This window comes from Giraffa tippelskirchi, chromosome 1 (assembly GCF_054371585.1).
Source record: "Giraffa tippelskirchi isolate mGirTip1 chromosome 1, T2T-mGirTip1v1.2.pri, whole genome shotgun sequence".
In the NCBI taxonomy this organism is placed as follows: Eukaryota; Metazoa; Chordata; class Mammalia; order Artiodactyla; family Giraffidae; genus Giraffa; species Giraffa tippelskirchi.
The window spans coordinates 72,673,884-72,697,397 of NC_137275.1; the positions used below are offsets into that span (position 1 = coordinate 72,673,884).

At 38.7% G+C, this 23,514-nt stretch overlaps 1 protein-coding gene across 5 annotated transcripts in view; it reads right to left on the reverse strand.

Moving 5' to 3' along the window:
- Positions 1-23,514, reverse strand: part of LOC145546416 (uncharacterized) — a 452,418-nt gene that overhangs the window by 53,319 nt on the left and 375,585 nt on the right. For all 5 annotated transcript variants that reach the window (XR_014082930.1, XR_014082925.1, XR_014082923.1 and 2 more), the window contains one exon: positions 8,650-8,727. The gene's annotated coding sequence lies outside the window, so the exon portion shown is untranslated. The remainder of the gene's footprint in view (positions 1-8,649; positions 8,728-23,514) is intronic.

Below are 23,514 nucleotides of genomic sequence, written 5' to 3' on the forward strand. Positions count from 1 at the left end.
TATATCATTCATAAATGTCTCCTGTGCAACTATCACTGTCCATGTTTTACGCATAGTATATCATTTAATTTACAATGCCTTAAAGTACTCTTATTGTCCCTCTTTTACAGATGAGTCTCAGTGAGGTGATATGGCTTGCCCTAGACGCATAGCTAGAAAGCAATGGGGTAGGGCTGTGAACTCAGGAAGCCTGGCTCTAGAGCCCTTGCTCTTAACCACCACGCTCTCCTGGCCCTTTAATACCACTGGTCTGGTACATGTCAACTCTCTTTCCTTACATAGGAATATATTTTATCTTCTCAACCTTAGTGGCAACTCCCTGAGAATAAGTAGAGTTTGTCTTTCACTTTGTCTTCTACAGATAGCTTTGTGCTAACTACTTTCGTGAAATGAGGCATTTGATTGGATTAATACCTTACAAATACTTAAAATTAGAATAACTCTCTTAACAAATGAAGTCTGACTCCAGATGCTAATGTGAAAGGCACAGCTCTTCTAATCAAACTTTAATAATTTGTCCCAGGTCAACAAACTAGCGTACTAAGAAATTTTGACTTAAGACCTCTATTCTATACCCAAATCCTTATGTACTATTCAGCCTTATATTATAAATCTTTCTCAAGACAGTATCCTTAAAACAACAGAACACAAAATTGCATTACCCAATTAAGTAGGATGGCACATAAGAAGATGAATTTTTTGTGTTTTTAATATTATTCATTCAACAGTATGTATTGGTTGTTTTTAGGAAGTACTAGGAATGAAATACATCTGGCAGCAAGAGACAATTCCCTGTACACATAAGATTTAGGGAAGTAGAATATGAAATTATGTAAAGAAAACCATGGCTTAAAATGTCTGAAAATATTAAGAGGTGGTAAAACGTGAATGTGCTAAGTGAAGTTGTGAATTCTTTATCACTAGAGGTTTGAAGCAGAGGCGTTTAGATAATAACCATCTGGAAATGATGGAAAGTGTGTACTACATGCATTGGTCAGAAGACTGGACTACAGGTTCTTTCTTTTCCAGCATTAAAAATTTACAATTCTATTATTTTACACAGTCTAATCTACATAAAGGACATTTAACAAATGTCACTGAACCGTAACAATTTTTCACACACAAACACCAGTAGCACCAGTATATAATAATGCTGAGAACATTATGGATGTCTTAGTAATCTCATTCATTTAAATTCCTGTCTTCCTGAATGGATATAGCAATCCTTCCTATCATTTACATTCAAATTGACAATATTCAAATTTCTTATTAGAAACCATAATTTTCTGAAAAAGTATTCATTTGCCTGAATAGCATAAACTCAAATATTTCTTTCATCAGCAGCAAAATTTATATTTTCTTTCCAAATTAATGCCTCCATTTGTATTCTAAAGACAACTATGTTACACGAGAAAACTAAGTGCTCACAACTTTGAATTGGTTTAATGTCCATTATAGTTCCCTCTGTTGGGCTTCAAGATTTTAGAAAGGGAATGCAAATTAAATTGTGGGAGGAAGAGATAAATGCCTCTTTCATTCATAATAAATTGATCTAAAAAGCTTACCGATCATCAAAATATTACATCTGGACTTGTTATCATGTGGAAATTCATCATAGAAAATATACTATGAAGATTGAGTTGGCTAATGCAGCATGTAAACTATCATTTCTGCTACGATTTAGAATTACACTTTTTCATTTAGTGACGATTGCTTTGACAGGCATCCATCAAAGTATTTGGCATAAATACTTGTATGAAATATCTATCACTTACAAGGCATGTTCATAAGATTATACTACTAATATCTGCCTAATTCCTGAAAAATAAATGCTGCTTTGATCTACATGACACTATCTTATCCAGCTACCATGTAAACAATGGTCAGAAACTTAGGGTTTTGATGAATATCAAATGGATACCAACCTCATAATCCTCTAAGGCAGTGTCATCCAATGGAAATAAATGTGAGCCACAAATACAAGGCACACATGAAATTTTAAATTTTGTAGAGATATTAAAAACAGTTTTTGATTCTGAGCAGGACCCTGTGGGACAGCTGGGCAGAAAAGCCTTTCTGCGGCCCCCATTTCTAGATTATAGGAAATAAGCTTCATTCAGCCTTTGTGACTTTCCCTGAGTTTAAATGAGCAGGTTCAAACAATTGCTAATTAAGGAAGAGGGTAGATGTGGAGACAAGGGAGTAACTGAATGCTTGCTCAGTTGTGACTGGCTCTTTGCAACCCCTAAGGACTGTAGCCCGCCAGGCTCCTCTGTCCATGGAATTTTCCAGGCAAGAAAAACTGGAGTGAATTGCCACTTCCTACTGCAGGGAATCTTCCTGACCCAGGGATTGAATCCACGAGTCTCTTTCGTCTTCTGTATTGTCACGCAGATTCTTTAGTCTCTTTCGTCTTCTGTATTGTCACGCAGATTCTTTATTACTAGTGCCACCTGGGAAGGCTTATTTAACTGTATATACGCAAATTATCTTTATTTCAACATATCATTATCATAAAAATATTAATGATATTTTTTACCTTCTTTTTTTTTTTTTTGGTAATAAATCTTTGCAATCTGGCGTCCATTTACGTTAAGTATGTTTCTTTCTACCAGCCACATTCCAGGTGCTCAATAGCTACATGTGGCTTCTGGCTACTTCAGATCCTGGCTTCACCATGAATATAAACAAAGGGAGCTAGTGGTACTGTACCTGACAATACAACTCTAAAAGCTAAACTTTCCACATTTTATCTTAATAACTAGCCCCTACTTTTCAGTCCTTTTTCATATTGCAGATAATAATAGTTACCTATGTTTCAGCATCACTTAACCCTAGTGGGAAACAATTCCGGCGGGATATTAAAATCTCCAACCATAATAATGAATGTATATAAAGGCAGTTCAGACTTTCACTATTTAAATTCTCGTGCATTAGGGGAATAGAGCAAGAAAGTTTTCTCAGCCTCCCTTACTCTCATGGATGCTAAGCCCAATCCATTAGACTAGTCCCTTTTGATTCTATCTTTGGTACCAAGGACGTTTCTTTGTTCTCTTTATTCTTTTTTCTTTTTTTTGTCTTTAATTGCTTGGGTTTTTTGTTTCGCTTTGTTTTTTAATTCTACCCTGCTAATTGGGCTAAAGAATCTTAGTAGCCCAGCTCTGTACAATCTGCAGATAAAAAAGATTTAAATCCTTACCTGGTTATGCCATCTGTGTTCATTTCATGAATCCTGCTGCCCTGAGACTAAACTGGAAGGAAATCTATTTAATCAGAGGAATCACTATAGTCTGTAGTGACGTATATAGTTTGCTGATGTTCTCTATACAACCTGTACAGAGTTACTTAATTTGAAATACTTGACAATACTTAAAAATCAGGAGATTTCAAAAGACTCTGATTCACAATTTTTGTGTGTGAAAAATTCTATCTGATGATCTCAAGTCCCCATTCTTGCATGGGATCCTGACATTCTAAACCACCATCCCATGTGACCACTTGAGTACTCTTGTGTCTGCCCCTTGCTGTGTGTGTTTGTGTTATTGGATTTGGACTGCTGAGCACAGCCAGGGACAGGGTCAAGCCTTTCCATCTTATTTATTGAGCTCATGACTCAGTGTCAGCTTGCCCCTGCCTCTGCTGGAGTGCTGACAGCAATGACACTGATGACTTGGTCTGTGGTAATTATTTTTCCTTGGTCACCAAAGTGCATGTGAAACAAAGCTATGATTAATCTCTCTTATAGAACTTATTTGAGAATCAATGGTCATGCTGTTATTGAATTATATGTGAAATGAAGCCCTAACTCAACAAAGAAACATATCTCTTGATCAGTGTTATGTACAAAATCTTATTGGATTGGACAGTGAATATTCAGTTTGCACCTGGGAATTCAATGATACAGGCCTTGGTAAATTTCCTTGAAACATTGTGCTTCCTAAACCTCATATTTGGTTTCTAAATCCCCTACTTGTCCTTGCACTTAACTTGTAGGAAAACATTGATTATTATATGAATATACCTGTTTTTTGTCAAGCTGTCTCCATTAGTTTCCTAGCCCTGCCATAACAAATTGCCACAAAGTAGGTAGCTTAAAACTATGATAATTTATCCTCTCATAGCTCTGCAGGAAGGAAATCTGAAATCTAGATGTCAGCAGGGGCACACCCTCTCCAAAAGTTCTAGGAGAAATTTCATTCATACCTCTCCCAGCTCATGTACTAAGAGTTTTGTGTTTAGGCATTGGAGTGAAAAGACTTCGATCCAAATCTTGACTTGATCCTGTACTAGCTGTGCAGACTTAGGAAGGAAGCCCCACTTCTCTGAGCTTCAGTTTTTAATTTTGAATTAAGTTGAATAATGGTAATCACCTCATAGGGTTGTCATTAGTTTAAATGAGATGATGCTTATAAGCCACTTGGAACAAAGACAATATGTAGTAAAAGTTCAAAAATTTTTTCAGTCCATTATTGAAGACATAGTAGGTTTTAGAATTATCTTTATGAACTTCAGTTGTAAGTTCTCCAGAAATATGCCTGTAATCTGATCTCTACTACAATGGCATGATGCACAGACAAATGCTAAATACTTTAAAACATTTATTAACTGAAACCCACATAAGTAGAATTAAATCACAGCTATTTTTTAGGAGTCTTTATGCAACTATTATTACCAAACTACTCTCTGTAGTATCACTGTTCTCTACAGTGTAACTATACTGATATCCAAAAACATCAAGGTCAGAAGGACTAATCCACTATCAAACTTGTATATGAGTGTCTATGGCATACATTGTACCTTCCTTGATGAAACAACTTTAATTCTCTCTTCTTGGTGAATGTCTGTCAGTTTGCGTGATTCCATCTCTCTCTAAATTCCCCTTACACTTAACATCTTGCCAGATACTCAAAATTTACCATATTAAGCTATTTTCAATCCATGGTTTGTGACTTACTAGGGCATGATGAAACCAATTCAGTTTGAGATAAAGAGAAGGGTTTTTTTTGTTTGTTTTTTTTAATGAAATCCAGTCGAATAGAATGGAATGAAATCAAAGACAAGAAATATATGACTGGTGAGAATAAATACTGTTTTTTTGAAATTTTTGCTTCTGTTTTGTATACATGTATACATGTTTTGTATACATGGCAACCCACCCCAGTATTCTTACCTGGAGAATCCCATGGACAGAGGAGCCTGGTGGGCTACAGTCCACAGGGCCACAAAGAGTTGGACACAACTGAAGTGACTGAAGTGACTGAGCATGCACACATAATTAACTTCGGTCATATGACATGTGGGTAACTATGATGAATACAATAGTTCTGAGCCTAGGTCCTCAGAGGCCTTGTGTGTTTGTTTGTTCTCTTGTGCTACTGCCATTGTCATGAGAACATGACACGTTAGGTTAGAAACCACGCCTTAGCTAGGTTTCTGGGCAAAGGTGGATGAGGAACACGTGAAGCAGAGTTGCTCCCGCCACTTCACGGAACTGCAGCTTGAAGCAGGGCTGCCCCACGTAGCCCAACCTAGATCAGCAGAACCTGACCAACAGACCCATGAGTATAAAGGACCAATTTTTTTTTTTTTTTCCTTGTGAATTTGTTTTTATTTTACTGGGTCTAGGGGATGGGATGGGGAATACCTCTGTAAGTTATGCCCCACTAGGAAGATGTCCATTCTAACTTTCCTGGGATAGCTTTCGGAGCTTTTTCTTTTTCTTGGAGCCGCTGCTCTTGCTGGCAGCAGCCTCTTCAGGTCCACTGCTGAGTGGCTTAAAGGACCAATTTACATCACTTGTTACTGGGATAATCTCTCACACACTCTAATGTTACAAGAGCTAACTGATGCAGTGCCCAACACTGGCTGACCCCTATAGTTGTTTGATAAATATTAGTTCTCTAGTAACTTAACAATCTTTCATCAACATTTCAATTCATTCATGTTAAACAATGAAGAGAAAAACCTCTTTTTATTTTATATGATTTGTTTTGAAAGGCCAATTGCTAACACAAAATTGGGAAATAAAATACTAAATAAAAAATTACAGATGACAAGCTCAAAAGTCTTGAGCTTATCTGTTTAGTGTCAGTATCCTTCTAATAACCCCTAATCATTATGCTGCTCACTAATCCCTTAAGTTAAAAGAATAGTATAAAATGGTATGAACATAGTATAGAAGAAAAATTAATTCACACCAATACCTACTAAGCTGGTGACCACAATACCCATTAAACTGTTGGTATAAAGTTTCAGGGATTTGGATGAAAGTCCCAATATGCTTTACATACACCTTTTAAAATAATCAAGGGAATATATTCTGCCTACTTCCCACCCAAGTAGAATTTGAACCACAAATGGCAGATGATAGGTTTATATTTCACTGATATAATCCTCCACACAACTTGGTATTCTCAAAAAGAATCCTTATACCTTAAGTGCTTAATATCTGAAGGTTTGAAGTGGTTTTTTGTTTGCATCGGGGCTTTTTCCATTCTACCAAGACACACAGTGAAAAAGCACATCAAGTCTCAGTTTTCCTCTGAGACCCAGGGGAAGATTTCTCATGAAGCCTCAATGGAAGCACTCTTAAATTTGATGTCTAAAAATGCCTCAGACCACTTAAAATGCAGACTAAAAGTCATCACTTTTGCTTTTGATTTCCTTTAGCAACACAAGTATGTGCACTTAGCCAAATAAGATCTTGTGGGGGGAAAGAGCTCTAGAAAGTGTTCAGCAACATTCAGTTTACGTATTTGATTTTCTACCAGAAAACCTAAACCAAAGGACAGAACTGTGATTTTTCCTTGTCTCATGACAACTTTTGCAGTAAGAAAGTTCTTTACCTAATTCCAGACATTTCCTCTGAAAACTAGGTTCTACATATATGCATTACTATGTATTGCATTCATTAAGTCGTAAGTTCAACTTCTAGATAGATATATAATATTTAATGAGTGCTCACTTTCTTCCTAAAATTTAGAGGGAAAGATTTGTGAAATAAAGATTTGTGAGTCATCCATTCAAAACTTTCTCTTTTCCTTTTCACTTATGCACTATGAAAATAACGGTAAGTGCATTTATTAACTTCACAAATATTGTGCAAATAGCTATCATGTGCCATGCATCATTTCAGATCCTGAGGAGTTACAGTTTCACAGAGGAGTTGGACATTAATCAAGAAATCAGAGAAAAATATAAAATATAAACCTATGAAGAGTACCATGAAATAAAGATGCATGATATTGCTCGAGCATGTAACAGGAGGACTGACCTAATCTGGGAGTATGGGGAAGGCTTCCATGTGGAAGTGATGTTGGCGCTAATACATGAAAAATAAGTAAAGTTATCTAAGTAAAGAGATTGGGTAATGGGGCCTTTCTAGGTAGAGTGATCAGCGTATGGAAAGCAGGGAGCTTACTCAAGTAGCTTAATGAAGAAGACAGTGTAGGCAGAACAAAGAGTGTTAGAAAGAAGAATGGCATGAAATTTGGCAGGAGATAAGGCAGAGAACTGACTAGCAGTTGGGCTGGGAAACTTCATGCTCCATGTGGCCTTCCAGATCTACTCTACACCCTTCCCCATCCCACTATGTACCTTAGAAGACAAAGCTTCGAAAACTCTATCAATGGACTCTTTTTACCCTCCAGCTTCCAGGTGCATCCAGCCAATGGGAGGCACCAGGAAACTGGATGATGAGGTGAGTGAATAAAGAGTTTATTCCTCTACTATAAGCATACCCACAGACCAAAAGCCAAAACATATGCTGTTATTCATATTCACATATTAAAATAAGCACCTTGACTATAAAATATAAATTGGATTGAGAGGGGCAAGAATAGACAGAGACCTAACATTAGCTTAGATAGGAAAATAATGGTAGATATACAGAGAACTTGATGGGTTCAAGATGGATAAAAAGACCTCCAAGGGGAACTCTAACATTTGTCTATGCAACTTGATGGAAAGCAGTATCATTGATTGAGGAAAGCACTCCAGGGGTTGGGGTGGGGTGACACAAAAAAAACAGGTTTGCAGATGACTTACCAAGCATTGGTCTTTGGATGTGTTTAATTCGAGGTGACTTTGAGATGTCTAACTGGAGATATAAAAAGGATAGCTGGGTACACAGATCTGAAACTCTAACAAAAGGTCAGGACTTGGAGATTTATATTTGGGAGTTTTTGACATGTGGTGATGATTAAAACTGTAGTTGTATGGGAGTTTTCCTACAGAGTGAGAATAAGGTACAGATCCAGCTCTAAGAAACTCAACAAATTCAGAAGGATGACGTTAAAAAAAAGGAGCAGCAGAGATTTGATGGGTATGTGTGATACTAGGGAAATCTACAGCATAGAAGACAGGAAACATAATATACAGTAGTGAGAATCATGTGGCTGACTGAAAATATGTGAAAAAACATTCTTTTTACCATGCCATTATAGTCCATTGCTTTTTGGGGGGACAAATATCACGTTTTAAAGTAAGATGCATTCTAAGCTATGGAACAATATTATTGCACATAGGTTCCCTTTGATTTTGACCCTGTCTGATGTCTGCCCTTTTCTGCAATAGAAGATAGTTTTCATAGTTCTCACCTGTAATAGAGTTCAGTGCTATATCCTGCTGCTTCTGGTTATTATTACTTACCTCAGACCTGAAGCAATGGATCCAGCGCTAGGAACTTGGATTCCAGGTAGCCAAGGTTTTATTCTAGCACACTTCTGCCTGCAGAGAAAGAGAAACAAAGACAGAGAGGTTAACGTTCCCAAGGACACATACTAGAAAACAGCAGAGTCAGATTCAAACTAATACTTTGTGATGATCAAATTTCCTATTGTATGACACTTGATGGCATCAACATAGCTACTCACTGTACTCTTTCCCTAACTTCAATGTAGCAAGCAAGATGTAATAACAAAAACCTTCATCAGGAGAGAGAACATTAATCAGAATCAATAACACCAGCAACTGTAGCCTTCATCCTTTGAAAAATATGCCTTTGTCTCAGTCACCTAGGTTGGCTATGTAACAAAAATACCATAGATTGGAAGGCTTAAACCACAGACATTTATTTCTCATAGTTTTGGAAGCTGTTTTATATTGTGCATGCTAACTTGTTCCAGTAGTGTCCAACTCTTTGCAACCATATGGACTGTAGCCCACTGGGCTCCTCTGTCCATGGGATTTTCCAGGCAAGAACACTAGAGTGGGTTGCCATGCTCTTCTCCAGGGGTCTTCCCAACCCAGGGATCGAACCCACGTCTCAGCAGTAGGGTTCTTTACCACCAGCACCACCTGGGAAGTCCAATTATATACACACACACATATAACATCTTTATCTATTCATCTGTTGATGACGAGGTTGCTTCCATATCTTGGCAATTGTTAATAATGCTGCTATAGACATTGGGATGTGTGTATCTTTTTGTTTGCTTGAGATTGTCACTTTTTAATTTACTTCAGCATTTTAGGGGAAAGGAGAGACACAGTCCTTAAGGGGCTGTACAAAGCCTGCCTTGCTTACTGAGGCAGAGAAGTTATAATAGTATTTAACACTCTTGGAGATAGTTCTCAAATATTTTCCAAACTCATAAAAATCATGACTTATTATCAACAGTGCAGATAATTTCATACTGTTGTGACAAGACTGCATGATCAGCTTGCCTGCAGTTTAAGGTACCAAAAGAAATCTCATTTTGCTCATACTTCCCTTGTTTCGTGGATAAACTGTTCACCTATCAAAACTAAGCAAGAAACAAACCTGTGATCTTCTCACCCAACATATTTGAATAGGCTTGATTTAGTGTGTTTCACTTGCTTTTTAGAGTTCATGTGAGTTTTTTTTGTTTGTTTGTTTTTTTAAATAGCAACTGATTTTGCTGTAAGGACAAGCAGGTGCTATATCAGAAAATTTCTCTGACAGTATGGAAAGTCTGGGCCACTTCAACATTAGGCCAGTGGATTTGGTGTCACAATTTAATTGAACCAAGCAGTGCTATCATAAGTACTGTGTGAGGGCTCTGTTCTCCACAGCTTTGGAGAACTTAATTATTAAATTCACCCCACTGGCTAAAAGAGAACATTGTTCTTAAGGAAGAATGCATGGTTGTGTTTCATTACAAACAAATATTATCAGACTAGGTAATAAATTAAGGTCTATCTCAGTTTTTAGACTGTTATTATCTAAATTAAACTGCAATGGAAATTTTTATCGAGCAAAATATAACAAGTTAACCATAGAGGGGTTGTATAGTTGGAAATTAGATGAAGTCAATAACAAGGCAAAATTTACCACAAATTAGAACCCAAATTAAAACGTGTGATTGATGGAGTCTGAGATGCTGGGGTATTAGTGCCAAAGATGGGTACCCTTGAACTTTATGACAGTCTGTTGACTGCCATTATTTCACGAGTCCAGTGCTATCACCAAGCCAAAATAATACAGTTCACTGTATTTGGAAAACGGTCAAATACAAGGGTTTCTCTAAGTTTCCTAAAATTTAGGGCCCATCTGCTCTCAATTGGTAGGAAGATTGAGAATGTGTTACAAACCCTAAGACAAACCCACCTGGGAGGCTGAGGCCCTGGCCACTTGTCATGGGATTGCTCTTCCTTTACCTATGAACACATTGTCTTCATAAGTTGTCATGAGGACAGCATGATTGAGAAGACCTATAATACCAACAGACTCAGAAGCTAATTCACATAAATTATAATCAATAAAAGATATGCTACAGCCATTATACCTTATATGACATCATGAGAATTTTTGAGTGCTTTCTTTTTTGTAACATTTCTGTATAAGAATAAAAGTCCATCTTTCAGTGCCCCAAATGTGCAAGGGGAAATTTTAATCATATATTCACCCTACATCTTATAAAAAAGGGAAGGAGTGGTTCATGTCAGGTGAAACAGAGACCAGACATATTCCTGTAGCTCAAGATCACCTTCCCAAGTTGGGGATTGTGGAGGAAAGGAGTCTTCAGTTCCACTTAGACCATTTATCTTAATTTCTTAGAGTGCCACGACCAAGTACCATAAACTACGTGCCTTAAAACAACACAAATACACTGTCTGACAAATCTAGAGAACATAAGCTCCAAATCAAGCGGCCAGGAAGGCTGATCCCATCTGAGGGTTCTGGGTGACACTATTTCATACTTCTTTCCTGGTTTCTGGTGAAAGCTGACAATGCTTGACATCCTTGGCTTGTAAACACACCGTTTCAATCTCTGCCTCTGCCTTTACATGATTTTCTTCCTATGTTTCTCTCCTCCTCCTCCTCCTATAAGTACAACAGTCATCTTGGATTAGGGCCCACCCTACTCTAGAGTTACCTCATCTTAATTAACCACAACTGTGGAAGCCCTATTTTCCAATAAAGTCACACTGTGAGTATCTGGGGGTTGAGACTTGAACATATCTTTTGTCTATTGAATCGCTCAGTCATGTCTGACTCTTTGTGGGATATGACTCAACCCACAGTATCATTTAAGCAATTCTGAAAGGCGATCTCAGCAGAAAATGAGAAACTGGTATGGATAAAAATCTCATCTTTACTTTCAGTTTTCTCAAACAGAGGACAAAAAAAATGTGTTTTTTAAAAAAACTTTTATCTACTATCTGACTTAATTAAAACTTTTACTCACTGCATTTTATAAGGAAGTACTAACTAATTTATGGCCTGACAAGGAGGGAAGTAGGATTTCCCTGGTGGCTCAGACAGTAAAGAACCTGCCTGCAGTGCAGGAGACCCAGGTTCAATCCCTGGGTTGGGAAGATCCTCTGGAGAAGGGAATGGCAGCCCACTCCAGTATTCTTGCCTGGAGAGTTCCATGGACACCAGAGACTGGTGGGCCGCAGACCATGGAATGGCAAAGAGTTGGACATGACTGAGCAACTAACACACACTCACACAAGGAGGGAGGCTCTCCTGATCTGTGGTGGAAATATCCCCTGAAGTAAATAATTTATCCAATGGAAATGTCCTGTGTCACTCATCCTCTGTGGTAGATCAGGGTACTTCTCTACAGAAGTGCATCAATAAATATGTATTAAATATCCTAACCCAATAAGGTCTCCCTTTATTAGGTACTATGTAATTGCCAAAGGTGGTTTCTGCAGCCATGTGTGGAACTCAGAGACACTCAATTTCAAGTAATATATAGTGTCTGACCTTGTATTTAATCAGCCAGATTATTGTGTCTGATTGAGTCTAGCTGAGAGATTAACAAACATGAGCTTTAAATCAAGCCACAGAAATATTAGAAAGTGTATCCCTCTCATAAAACAAGCTTGTCTCAATAAAACAAGCCTAAAAATGGATTACCAGGTCTGTGCCTAATATTGAATTACCAGAATAACCTGACAGGCTATTTCACCTTACAGTATCTGCTGCTTAAAGAATCTTGGCAAGCAACAGAGGGCTAACACCTTCAGGAGAGCTATTCCCTATTGACAGAGGGATTTCTGCTTTGCCAAACTCAGTACCAAATGTCCAGGCCTCCCTAATTGCAATCTTGGCTCTCTGGAAGTCAAAGTCTATGACCCCCATGACAGTCTTCAAGACCCTGACTCCCGTCTTCAAAAACCAAAGGTCAAAGTGAGGCCCATTGGCAGCTCTATTTGCGTTCAGGTACCAAGAACAGCAGGGTTTTTTGATTAGAAACGTGGCACAGCCTGACTTACAAGCTCAGAGATGTAACCAAATGTTCTGGAAAGAGAAGAGGTACAGCAAACAAGGCCCCCTGCTAATTTGCGCAGCCTGATCTCTCATCACTTCATGTTTCTCTGTCTATGCTCCAGCAAGATGGAATTTTAGCCAGGTCACCAAAGGTGATGTGTTCGCTCATTCTGTTTCTCATTTGCATTGCTTCTCAACTCTGGGTTCCTTGCACGCACTCTCTGGTACTCCTAATGCTTTTATGAATCTTGCTGTGCTTAGAAAATACTGCATCGATCTGTCTTTCACAACTTGTATAACTGTAGTTTCCCTGAAAAGTGGTCACAGCTTCCCAAATCTGTGCCAGGTGTTGCTTCTCTATGCTCCCAGTTGGTTCCTGTAAGTGGATCTCTCAGAGCACTCACCACAGTGTATACTGTAACTGCTTGTATGTATTACTGTATCCCTTGCTGGATTTAAGATCCTCAGAGACAAGGTCATATTTAAATTTTAGGCTCTGCTGCTGCTGCTGCTAAATCGCTTCAGTCGTGTCCGACTCTGTGCTGCCCCATAGACGACAGCCCATCAGGCTCCGCTGTCCCTGGGATTCTCCAGGCAAGAACACTGGAGTGGGTTGCCATTGGCTTCTCCGAAATTTTAGGCTCAAGATACTCAAAATAGTGATTTGTGCTCAATTGCTTCCGGAGAAGGCAATGGCACCCCACTCCAGTACTCTTGCCTGGAAAATCCCATGGATGGAGGAGCCTGGTAGGCTACAGTCCATGGGGTCGCTAAGAGTCGGACACAACTGAGCGACTTCACTTTCACTTTTCACTTTCATGCACTGGAGAAGGCAATGGCAACCCACTCCAGTGTTCTTGCCTGGAGAATCCCAGGGACGGCGGAGCTTGGAGGGCTGCCATCTATGGGGTCGCACAGAGTTGGACACGACTGAAGCGACTTAGCAGCAGCAGCAGCAGCTCAATTGCTTCAGTCATATCTGACTCTTTGTGACCCTATGGATTATAGCCCTCCAGGCTCCTCTGTCCATGGGATTTTCCTGGCAAGAATACTGGAGTGGGTTGCCACATCCTCCTCCAGGGGATCTTCCCAATCCAGGGATTGAACCATGGAAGATGGGAAAGCCATACAGTGCAATGGAAAAAGCCTGGCCCTGAGATTCAGATGAGCAGGGTCCTAATCCTGGCTTTCAAGTAGTGGCTCTTGTATCAGACATTGGATGTAAATCAGGGTCAAAACTGAGAAGGCTTTTGGGCATGCTGGTACAATGGCAGTCTAATGCTTGCACTACTCAATTTTTTTAGATGGAATGTGAAATTAGCTAAATTTGGTTGAAATTTGAGTAGTTTGTTTAGTCCTGTTGTCTTACGCCAGGATCCCAGCCTGTATTGTGTAAATATTTGAATTTGTGACTCCTGATTTGAATTATATGAGTCTAAATTTCTTCACTGTAAAATGCTGTGGGTGGAGGCTTAGATAATTCTTAAGTGACCTTTTAGCTCTAGAATTATTTAAAGACACAGACAAAGCATGACCATTTTGACATGTTCTGGGAAAAGAAAAATGATACAATTGTAATACAATATGCCAGTCTCTAGGACAACCAGAAAATATAAAGAGTATAAAAGTAAACTTTGGCATCCTATTTCCAGTTCACCAATTTTCTGATATGTCCATTTTGTAAAGTAGGAAGGAAGTCACTGAAATAAAACAATTTGAAATGAAAATGACAAGCTAATAAACAACCCCACTGCAAATTGAAACCAAAACATCTAATAAACATTGTGCCATTACTATAAATCAAAAAATACTGATGTCAAATGGAACACTGGTATCAACTCCAAGATATAAAATATATAAAATCCAGTATACAAAAATCCAAACACAGATCTACTTGGGGATGGACATGAGCACTGTGTTGGGAGCCAGTATTAGGGAAAACAATTCCTTCTCTGGGTCTCATCTCTTTTTATAAAGTGAGGAATTTGGATAAATGATCTTACGTTTTGGCTCTAACAATCTGTAAGAAACTATGGCCAGCATCAGTTTCCTTCACCCTGTGTATTATTAATTGTGCTTCATGGAATTCATCTAAATGCAGTCCATGCTTGATTTTCATTCATAAGGAACTCCATGGTCTACGTAGAGTCTAATTGGAAAATTAGTGTTGTTTCAAAAACACCAGCTAAGTCTCAAAATGAGATGCCCTCAGTATGACACGCATATCTAATTTCTTCCATGGCTGCATAAAGTAAGCAAGAAAGGCATTCTCATCTACTCCTGACAGCTTTTATCATAGGATATTCAACAAATGTTTTCTGTCCACTTGTCTGAGAAAGCTGATTAGACAAAACAGCTGGGTGGAAACACAAAGAAGAACATTCATTACTTACCAAGGGACTATAAAAGATATTTAAAATGAATGAATAGTGGACACAAAAATGACTCTTGGAAGAACTGCATACACATTTTTATTGTGAAATTGTCAGGAGTGTGGTAGGCTAAGTTTCCATTACATTGCAAGGATAGGTATGATTTTTTTTTAATTAAATGGACATTATACAGGCTCCTATTGAACACAAAACTCTTTTCTGTGTAATCCTTAGGACACTGCTCTCAAGAAGATTTCTCAGGAAGTCTAGGTGACTTGGAATGTTTAGAGGATTTACTAGTCTCGATATAGAAAATATATCTTGAAGCCCTGGGACATTTATTACTTCCTATGATCAAATTGTTCCTTTTGAATGCAGTGAAGAGATAGCGGTGAATGATATAGAGAAAGGGACATTCTCTCTGTATCAGGGTAAGGCTGTCTAACTGCTTCCCTCCAGCATATAAGAGAAGGAAGATTTACACTCATCACAAAAATCTTGAATCCTCACGCTTTCATCTCCTTCAGTATTCCTTCATTACAGTCAAGCACACACACGCCAAATGTTCTCCATTGCTGCTGCTAAGTTGCTTCAGTCGTGTCCGACTCTGTGCGACCCCAGAGGTGGCAGGCAACCAGGCTCCCCCGTCCCTGGGATTCTCCAGGCAAGAACACTGGAGTGGGTTGCCATTTTCTTCTCCAATGCATGAAAGTGAAAAGTGAAAGAAAAGCTGCTCAGTCGTGTCTGACTTGCAGCGACCCCATGGACTGCAGCCTATCAGGCTCCTCCGTCCATGGGATTTTCCAGGCAAGAGTACTGGAGTGGGGTGCCATTGCCTTCTCCATGTTCTCCATTAGAAAATAATAAAAGTAAATCCTAGCTTTGCTTTGTTTTCTAAGGGTAGCCTTCAATTATTTTCTATAAATAATTTACCATAACAATTTGATCTAAAAGAAGAAAGTATAGGAGGAAGTACAGTGGCCAGGGCTCAGAGGAGGCAGTAATACCATTCTCTGACTAACAGACTGTGTTGACTAGGGATCATCTTTCTTCAGGGCCTCAGTTTCTTCATCTATACAATGTGGCTTCATCTTTGGACTGGATCAAGGTATAAATGAATACTAATCAAAGGATTGAGGTCGACCCAGATAATCTCTGCAATTCCCTCTTATTCACTTTTCCTCTCTTGACATTATAATCATATCCAGAAAAAAAATTACAATTGCATATCCCTGCATAAAAGCATTCCATATCCATCATCTCATTCACTCCTCATGGTGAATATAAGAGAACTAAATTAAACTAATAACTGGCAGACCTACTATATACTAGTTCCTCTGCTGTTCTTATTTTAATTATCACCTTTTACTTTCAAAACAAATTATGTGGAATGAAAGCATAGCTTCCCCTTTCTTGATGAAGATGCTGAGACTCAGTAATTAAATGATTACTACAGTTCACATAGTCTGTTAAGAGTCACTGGCTGTGTAACATTCAACAGGACTGGGTCTCGGGCTCTCCCCCAGATCCAGGGGGTGAAGTCATTCCCATCTAAACCAGGTCCAAGAAAAACAGCAGAGAGAGAGTTCTTCAGAAAAAAGAAAGGCATCATTTCACCTGAAGAAGATACACAGACAAAACCATATACTCACTCTAGCTACTATGAGTACAAGGCCTTCTCTTCCTTCTCTTCATCTTCTCTTCTACTGCCAAGTAAATTTTCTAAAGAATCATTCACTAAAATGAATTTTCAGTGACTCAATTAGAATATAAAATTGAATGGCCCTTTCTGATGTGGCCATATCCATCTTTCCTGCCTTGTATCCTCTCTTGCCCTACAGCGACTACTGAGCCAATATAACCAAAGTGCTACACCCTGTTCCATGCCTCCACACCACTTTCTTCTGTAACTCTTTCCTGCTTTCTTTGTGTAGTAAAGACATACTCTTCCTTTATGCCTCGGTCCATGTCAATTTCTCGGTATCTTCTTCCCTTGAGTGTTTAGCTCTAACCAACTTGCTTCCACAGTATCTTTCCAACCACAATGAGTTAAACCAGTATTTGTAGGGTCCTAATCCCTTCCCCCATACCTCAATATACTAGGAATTTCTTAAAGGAATATTTCTTCTCACTGGTTTTGGAAGGCTTAGAGCATAACATAGTCTATAGTAAAGCCAGGGCCCAATAAATATTTACAGAGTTTATGATGAACTGAATGAATGAATGAAGGCAGAAATAAATAAATGTGTGTGTTTCATCTGAATTGACTCCTAACATGGGCTAATCCTCCCCCCTCAGATTTCTTGGTTGAAAGGAAATACCTTGAGACCAAGTCAAAAAAGGATATTAATATCAAATATTTTAGAAACAGTCAAAGGCCTCATGAACTTGGGGGCATTTTCCAGCCATATGCTTTTCATCTCCTGGCTCAGCTGATAGAGTATGGAAGTAATTGAATGGCCACTCTTTTCTAGGATGTCAACACACATTTATCAAGGTTTCTAGGCGGTTAGTTTCTCCTTTGAAATCTTAAAAGATGTGACTCTTGGCAGTACTGTATAAACATTAGATTATTTTCCTGATTTTTGCTTAAAAACTATCATTTGATTCATCTGCCAAGATAACTTCATTATGTCCTTGAGGCAATTCAATATACCAGCTATTTGTGTCTCCATTTTTCAAATTCAACAAGCAAAAACTCCTAGTCTTGAAAGTAGCCAGCACAAACCTTTAGGAGGTAGGGTTAGGACAGAGAGAGCATTAACTATTGTGGGTTCTCAGAAGTTTGTTAAAGACAAGGTACGATGTTTCCATGCATTCTACTACTTTCTCTCAGCTTCTCTTCATCTTCCTATCAGTGAGATTTAGATTTTATCTATGTTGTTGTTGTTCAGTCACTAAGTCTGAACAATACGTAAGTCCAAGTCTTTGAAACCCCTTGAATTTCAGCACACCAGGCTTCCCTGTCCTTCATTATCTCTCGGAGTTTGCTCAAATTCATGTCCATTGAGTCATGATGCTATCTAACCATCTCATCCTCTGCCATCCTCTTCTCCTTTTGCCTTCAATCTTTCTGGCATCAGGGTATTTTCTAGTGAGTCAGCTCTTCGCATCAGGTGGCCAAAGTATTGGAGCTTCAGCTTCAGTCCTTCCAATGAATGCTCAGGACAGATTTCCTTTAGGATTGGATTGATCTCTCTGCTGTCCAAAAGGCTCTCAAGAGTCTTCTCCAGCACTACAATTCAAAGCCATCAGTTATTTGGGGCTCAACTTTCTTTATGGTCCAACTCTCACATCCATACATGACTACTCCTGTAGGAAAAATCATAGCTTTGACTAGATGGCCTTTGTTGGCAAAGTGATGTCTCTTCTTTTTAAATATGCTGTCTAGGTTTGTCATAGCTTTTCTTCCAAGGAGAAAGCATGTTTTAATTTCATGGCTGCAGTCACCGTCAGCAGTGATTTTGGAAACTAAGAAAATAAAATCTGTCACTGGTTCCACTTTTCCCCTTCTATTTGCCATGAAGTGATGGCACTGGATACCATGATCTTAGTTTTTTGAATGCTGAGCTTTAAGCCAGCTTTTTCACTCTCTTCTTTCACCTTCTTCAAGAGGCTCTTTAGCTCCTTCAGTTTAGATCTATCTATATTTTATAGCAACTGAATTTTTTAAGACATTAATTATAGTTCTTTCATCATATGGTGCCTTGTATGATAGTTAGTGGTATACATGAGTCATCTTTGACCATAACAAATGTCATGCTCCAGCCAAGCTCCACTTCTGTTTCAAGGCATAGAATTTTAAGGCTGGGTTGGCAAGAGGAATAGTCCTGGAACATGGCTACAGGGACTAAGAGAGAGGAGAGCTGCAGCCCAGATCATGATGTTGCCAGGAAGAATGACCATGTCCAAATGAGGACTGTATTTCTTAGAAGGCTGAGTTGCTGATACTATGTGACCACAGCAGTGTCTGAAAAGAATAAGCTTCACAGGTTGGTGTATTGTTACAATTACTGACACAATCATCTGAGTAAAAACAGACTTGCACTCTTAAGCTAGTAGTTTAAGAAAGCAGCTCCAGTTGCTGGGATGGGAGGAGGGAGCTGGCTAGAGATACCGGGCCAATAAAGGTTTCCCAATAAAAGAACAACACTGGGGAGAAGTCATGCATAATAAAGAGTAACTGAAATCTGTTAAGGAAACCCAAACTAGCTCAAGTATAAATATGTTCTCAGAAGTTTCCTGTAGCATTTCCCCAGGCTGCCACAGGGAGATAAAGCAAAAATGTGGTCAGACCTGGTCAAATGGATCTCACTTTGAGGTTGGTTCTTCACTTCATCTTGTTTATGCCTGTTCAGTAAGGATGCCTGGAGAAGGCAATGGCAACCCACTCCAGTATTCTTCCCTGGAAAATCCCATGGACAGAGGAGCCTGGTGGGCTGCAGTCCCTGGGCTCGCTGCGAGTCGGACACAACCGAGCAATTTCACTTTTCACTTTCATGCATTGGAGAAGGAAATGGCAACCCAGGCCATTGTTCTTGCCTAGAGAATCCCAGGGACGGGGGAGCCTGGTGAGCTGCCGTCTATGGGGTTGCACAGAGTCGGACATGACTGAAGCGACTTAACAGCAGCAGCAGAATAAGGATGCCTTCAGCAGCAACTAAGAAATCAAAAACTCTGACCCAAACTGACATTTTAGACAGTAAATGCATTAGCTCATCACACCTGAAGTTGTCTCTAGTTTTTTAATGGTGGCAACATATTTGGAGCAGTTTCTGACACTATATGTTATGTGTTCACTATTGACAGGAAATGAGAGATTTGTTTCTGGATCTCTCTCTCTTCAGAATGAAGAATTTATTTTCCTAGGAGTCTTCAGCACTTCTTCAGTCTAAGCCAGGTCATATGTCTATTCCTAAACTAGTTCCTCTGGCCAGGCAGTGCCATTGGCTTAACACCTGAGGCCTAAGTTCCTGAACAACTCACTTGCAAGGAATGGAGTTATCATTAAGTCAACAGGGACCCTCCTAGAGCAGATGGTATCAATTTCAGGAGGTATTTTCTCTGCATTAGGAAAGCGTGAATATCTGAACTAAATCAAAGTACATCTATCAAGATGGGAAAAAATGGAATCAGAATTCAGATAGGCCACTACAACAGCATCTACAAGGTCCTCCATCTGTGAAATGGGGAAAGCGAGATTAATGCCCACCTTGGAAACTGTTGAGAGGATTAAATGAGTTAATTCCTAGGATGTACATAACTCAACAAATGTGGCAGCGTTTGTTTCTGTGATTACTTCTATCATTGTTCCCTCACTCTCTATTCTCCCTGATGAACCCACGAGCTCCATTTTGTTGCTCTTCCCCCTGCTTTCTTCCTGGCACTTGAGTGTCAATCCATTTTCTTTTAATTGGCTCATCTCTTGGGTTGGCCAACCCAATATTTGGTTCTTGACACTAGGTTTGCACACTTGCAATTACTCAAGAAACAAGTTCACCATCATTATCCTTTAGATATGAAAGCTCTAATCTCATCAAAGTCAGTGAAAACATAATGACGTTTCATGATGCTAAGAAAACCAAGAGACACAGAATTGAATAAGACTACACTATGGACTCTGCAAAGTTCACTATACTGACATCCAGCAGTGTGGCTAGCACAGGGTCAGTGTCTAATAAACTTTGTGGAATTAAATTGATATCTAAGGGAAATAACATGTTTGCATAAATAATCAACGTAAATCAAGTTGAGGCAAGTACAACAGTAGAGATATCAATAGGAATTGCAGAAGTTGGTAGCAGTTGAAGCATAAACATTAATTCAAATTGGGATGTGATTTGAAAAGATTTCTTGGTGAAAGTTGAAATCTGAGCCAGAGGGTAAAGAGTTATAGCACAAGTTGAGGCCAGTGAATGGAGGTGTTCAATTTCCCTTCACTAGATGTATTCTTGTATCACATTTATCAATTCTACACATGAAATATATTTACACATTTAAACTTTATCAATTGCTTGTCTTGGAAGGTTTTCTGAGTTTATCTGGATAAAAACTGATATTTAGGGAAGTTTTCCCTAAATACCACATATTCTGTCTATTAAGTAATAAATTCTAAAACAGAATACCAGATGAAAGGCATTTGAGAATCAGGATTCAAAATTGCTTTCCATTGCATGTATGTATAATTTCTGATGAAGCAAAGCAGTGTTTGATAGTTTCCTGCGGTCTTCAGAATTTCCTTTTTCATCCCACATAATCCTGCTATTTATTATTTCATGTTTAGTTTGCCTTCAGTAATGAAAAAGATTTAAAGATAACAAGATGAATACTTGGGGGTTACAGAAACCTGGCTTCATTTTCAAGCCAGAAATAACTTGTAGCACAAGATGAAAACTCAGAATAACAGAATTAATAAGGAGAAAATAAGCATAGACTTGTGGTTTTAACAAGTGACCACTGCTGTGAAAACAACATTGCCACCAACTGGTATAATTTTTTATCATTCATTATCATGCCTAGCAGAAGGCATATTGTGCAAATACAGACAGCATAGGAAGAGGTCCAAATGGCAATTGTTATATCTCAGCATATTATGCACAGCAGTGAAAAAGTAAAATGGATTTCATTTCTCCAGACACTCCATCTTTATAGTATATTTTAACAACAAAAGGCAAAGTCTCTAGTTCCAAGCATACCAAGTATGTTTTAATAATTTTTGTCTCACTATGCAGTTCTCATTTTTTTGATAAAGCAGGTGGTTAAAAAAAACCTCTAGCATAGACTGATCTCCATAATGTTTTGACAACATTTGTCATATTATTCCTACCATATGAAATATTTAAAATATTATTCTCATTCTGTCATGGAAGTGAAAGAAGATTTTTTTAAAAAACAGGAAATGAGAAATATGGTAAAATTCAGGAAAATTTTCCAAGGTGACATAGTAATTTTATTGAGATATCAAATTTTATATTTTCCCTTGGAAATTCAAAACCAAAGCTGAGTTTGTGAGTATTGCAAGTGATAAAGACAACATTGTCAACACTGACTATTAACAATGACGTTAACAACACAGGTCTCTCTATTTTCATTGCATAAACACGAATGTGTAATTAGCAAGAATAGACTAAGAAGTTAAGTATCTGTGAGGTCCCTTTGTTAGAGGCTCTAGGTGGAGAATATAAATCCACAATGCTTTCATGCTTTATTATAGTTTCCATGGTAATCACTCCTCAAAATATGTAAAGGAACATTGAGATTTACTAGAAAAGAAGACATCACAGGTTGCAGTGATAGCATTGTGAGCCCTCTGACCCTGACATATCTGCAGAAGTGTGTGCACACTATCCCCCCACCTTCCCCTTCCAGCTCTCTCTCTGTCTCTCTCTCTCTCTCTCTCTCACACACACATACACATCCACATATGGTATATGTGTGCACAGACACACCACTTCCTGACTTGAATTCACAATAACCTGAAAATAACAGGTGAAAAAGCACTGGGCTATGTTAACAAAGAAAGCAGCTTATGAGACCTTGAGTTTAGAATACTAAATATATTGTTATATAGATTCTGTCCAGCATCATCAATATAAAAACAAACTGAAATTAAATAGACTAAGACCAAGGTCTTTCAAGCAGTTAGATTTTGTTTCAGAGTCGAGAATATCCTGTCCCCCTCCATAAATAATCAAGGTCCAGAGAGATCTTCAGCCAGAGGACAGCATTTCAGAATCTTGGTTGGGACATGACACGTAATGCCAACAGTTTATAGATTGCAGAGTTAAAAGTGCTTATGCAACAAATAGTTACTGAGCATGTACATATGCTAGGTATTATTCTAGGTTCAGGTACTATCAGTTACTCAGATGGTAAATAATCTGCCTACAATGCAGGAGACCCAGGTTTGATCCCTGGGTTGGGAAGATCCCCTGGAGAAGGGAATGGCAACCCACTCCAGGATTCTTGCCTGAAGAATTCCATGGACAGAGGAGTCCATGGGGTCACAAAGAGCTGGACACAACTGAGTGACTAACATGCACTACCAGTTAAGAAAATAAAAGATTTCTTATCCTCACAAAGCTTATAGTATAAAGAAGAGACAGGTAATAAACATAATGGGTCCTCCCCAATGGCTCAACTGGTAAAGAACCCACCTGCCAATGCAAAAGGTGCAAGAGATGCGGGTTCAATCCCTGGGTTGTAAAGATCCCCTGGAGAAGGAAATGGCAACCCACTCCTGTATTCTTGCCTGGCAAATCCCATGGACAGAGAAGCCTGGTGGTTCTTGGGGTCACAAAGAGTTGGACACAACTAATTGACAGAACAACAACAGATACACAGTATGACATGTAGCAGGTGATAAAATTCTACAGAAAAAAACTAGGGTAAGGGAAATTAGGAGTGCTGATATGTTAACAAAGTTAATAGCATCTGTAAATTTGATGCTATAATATC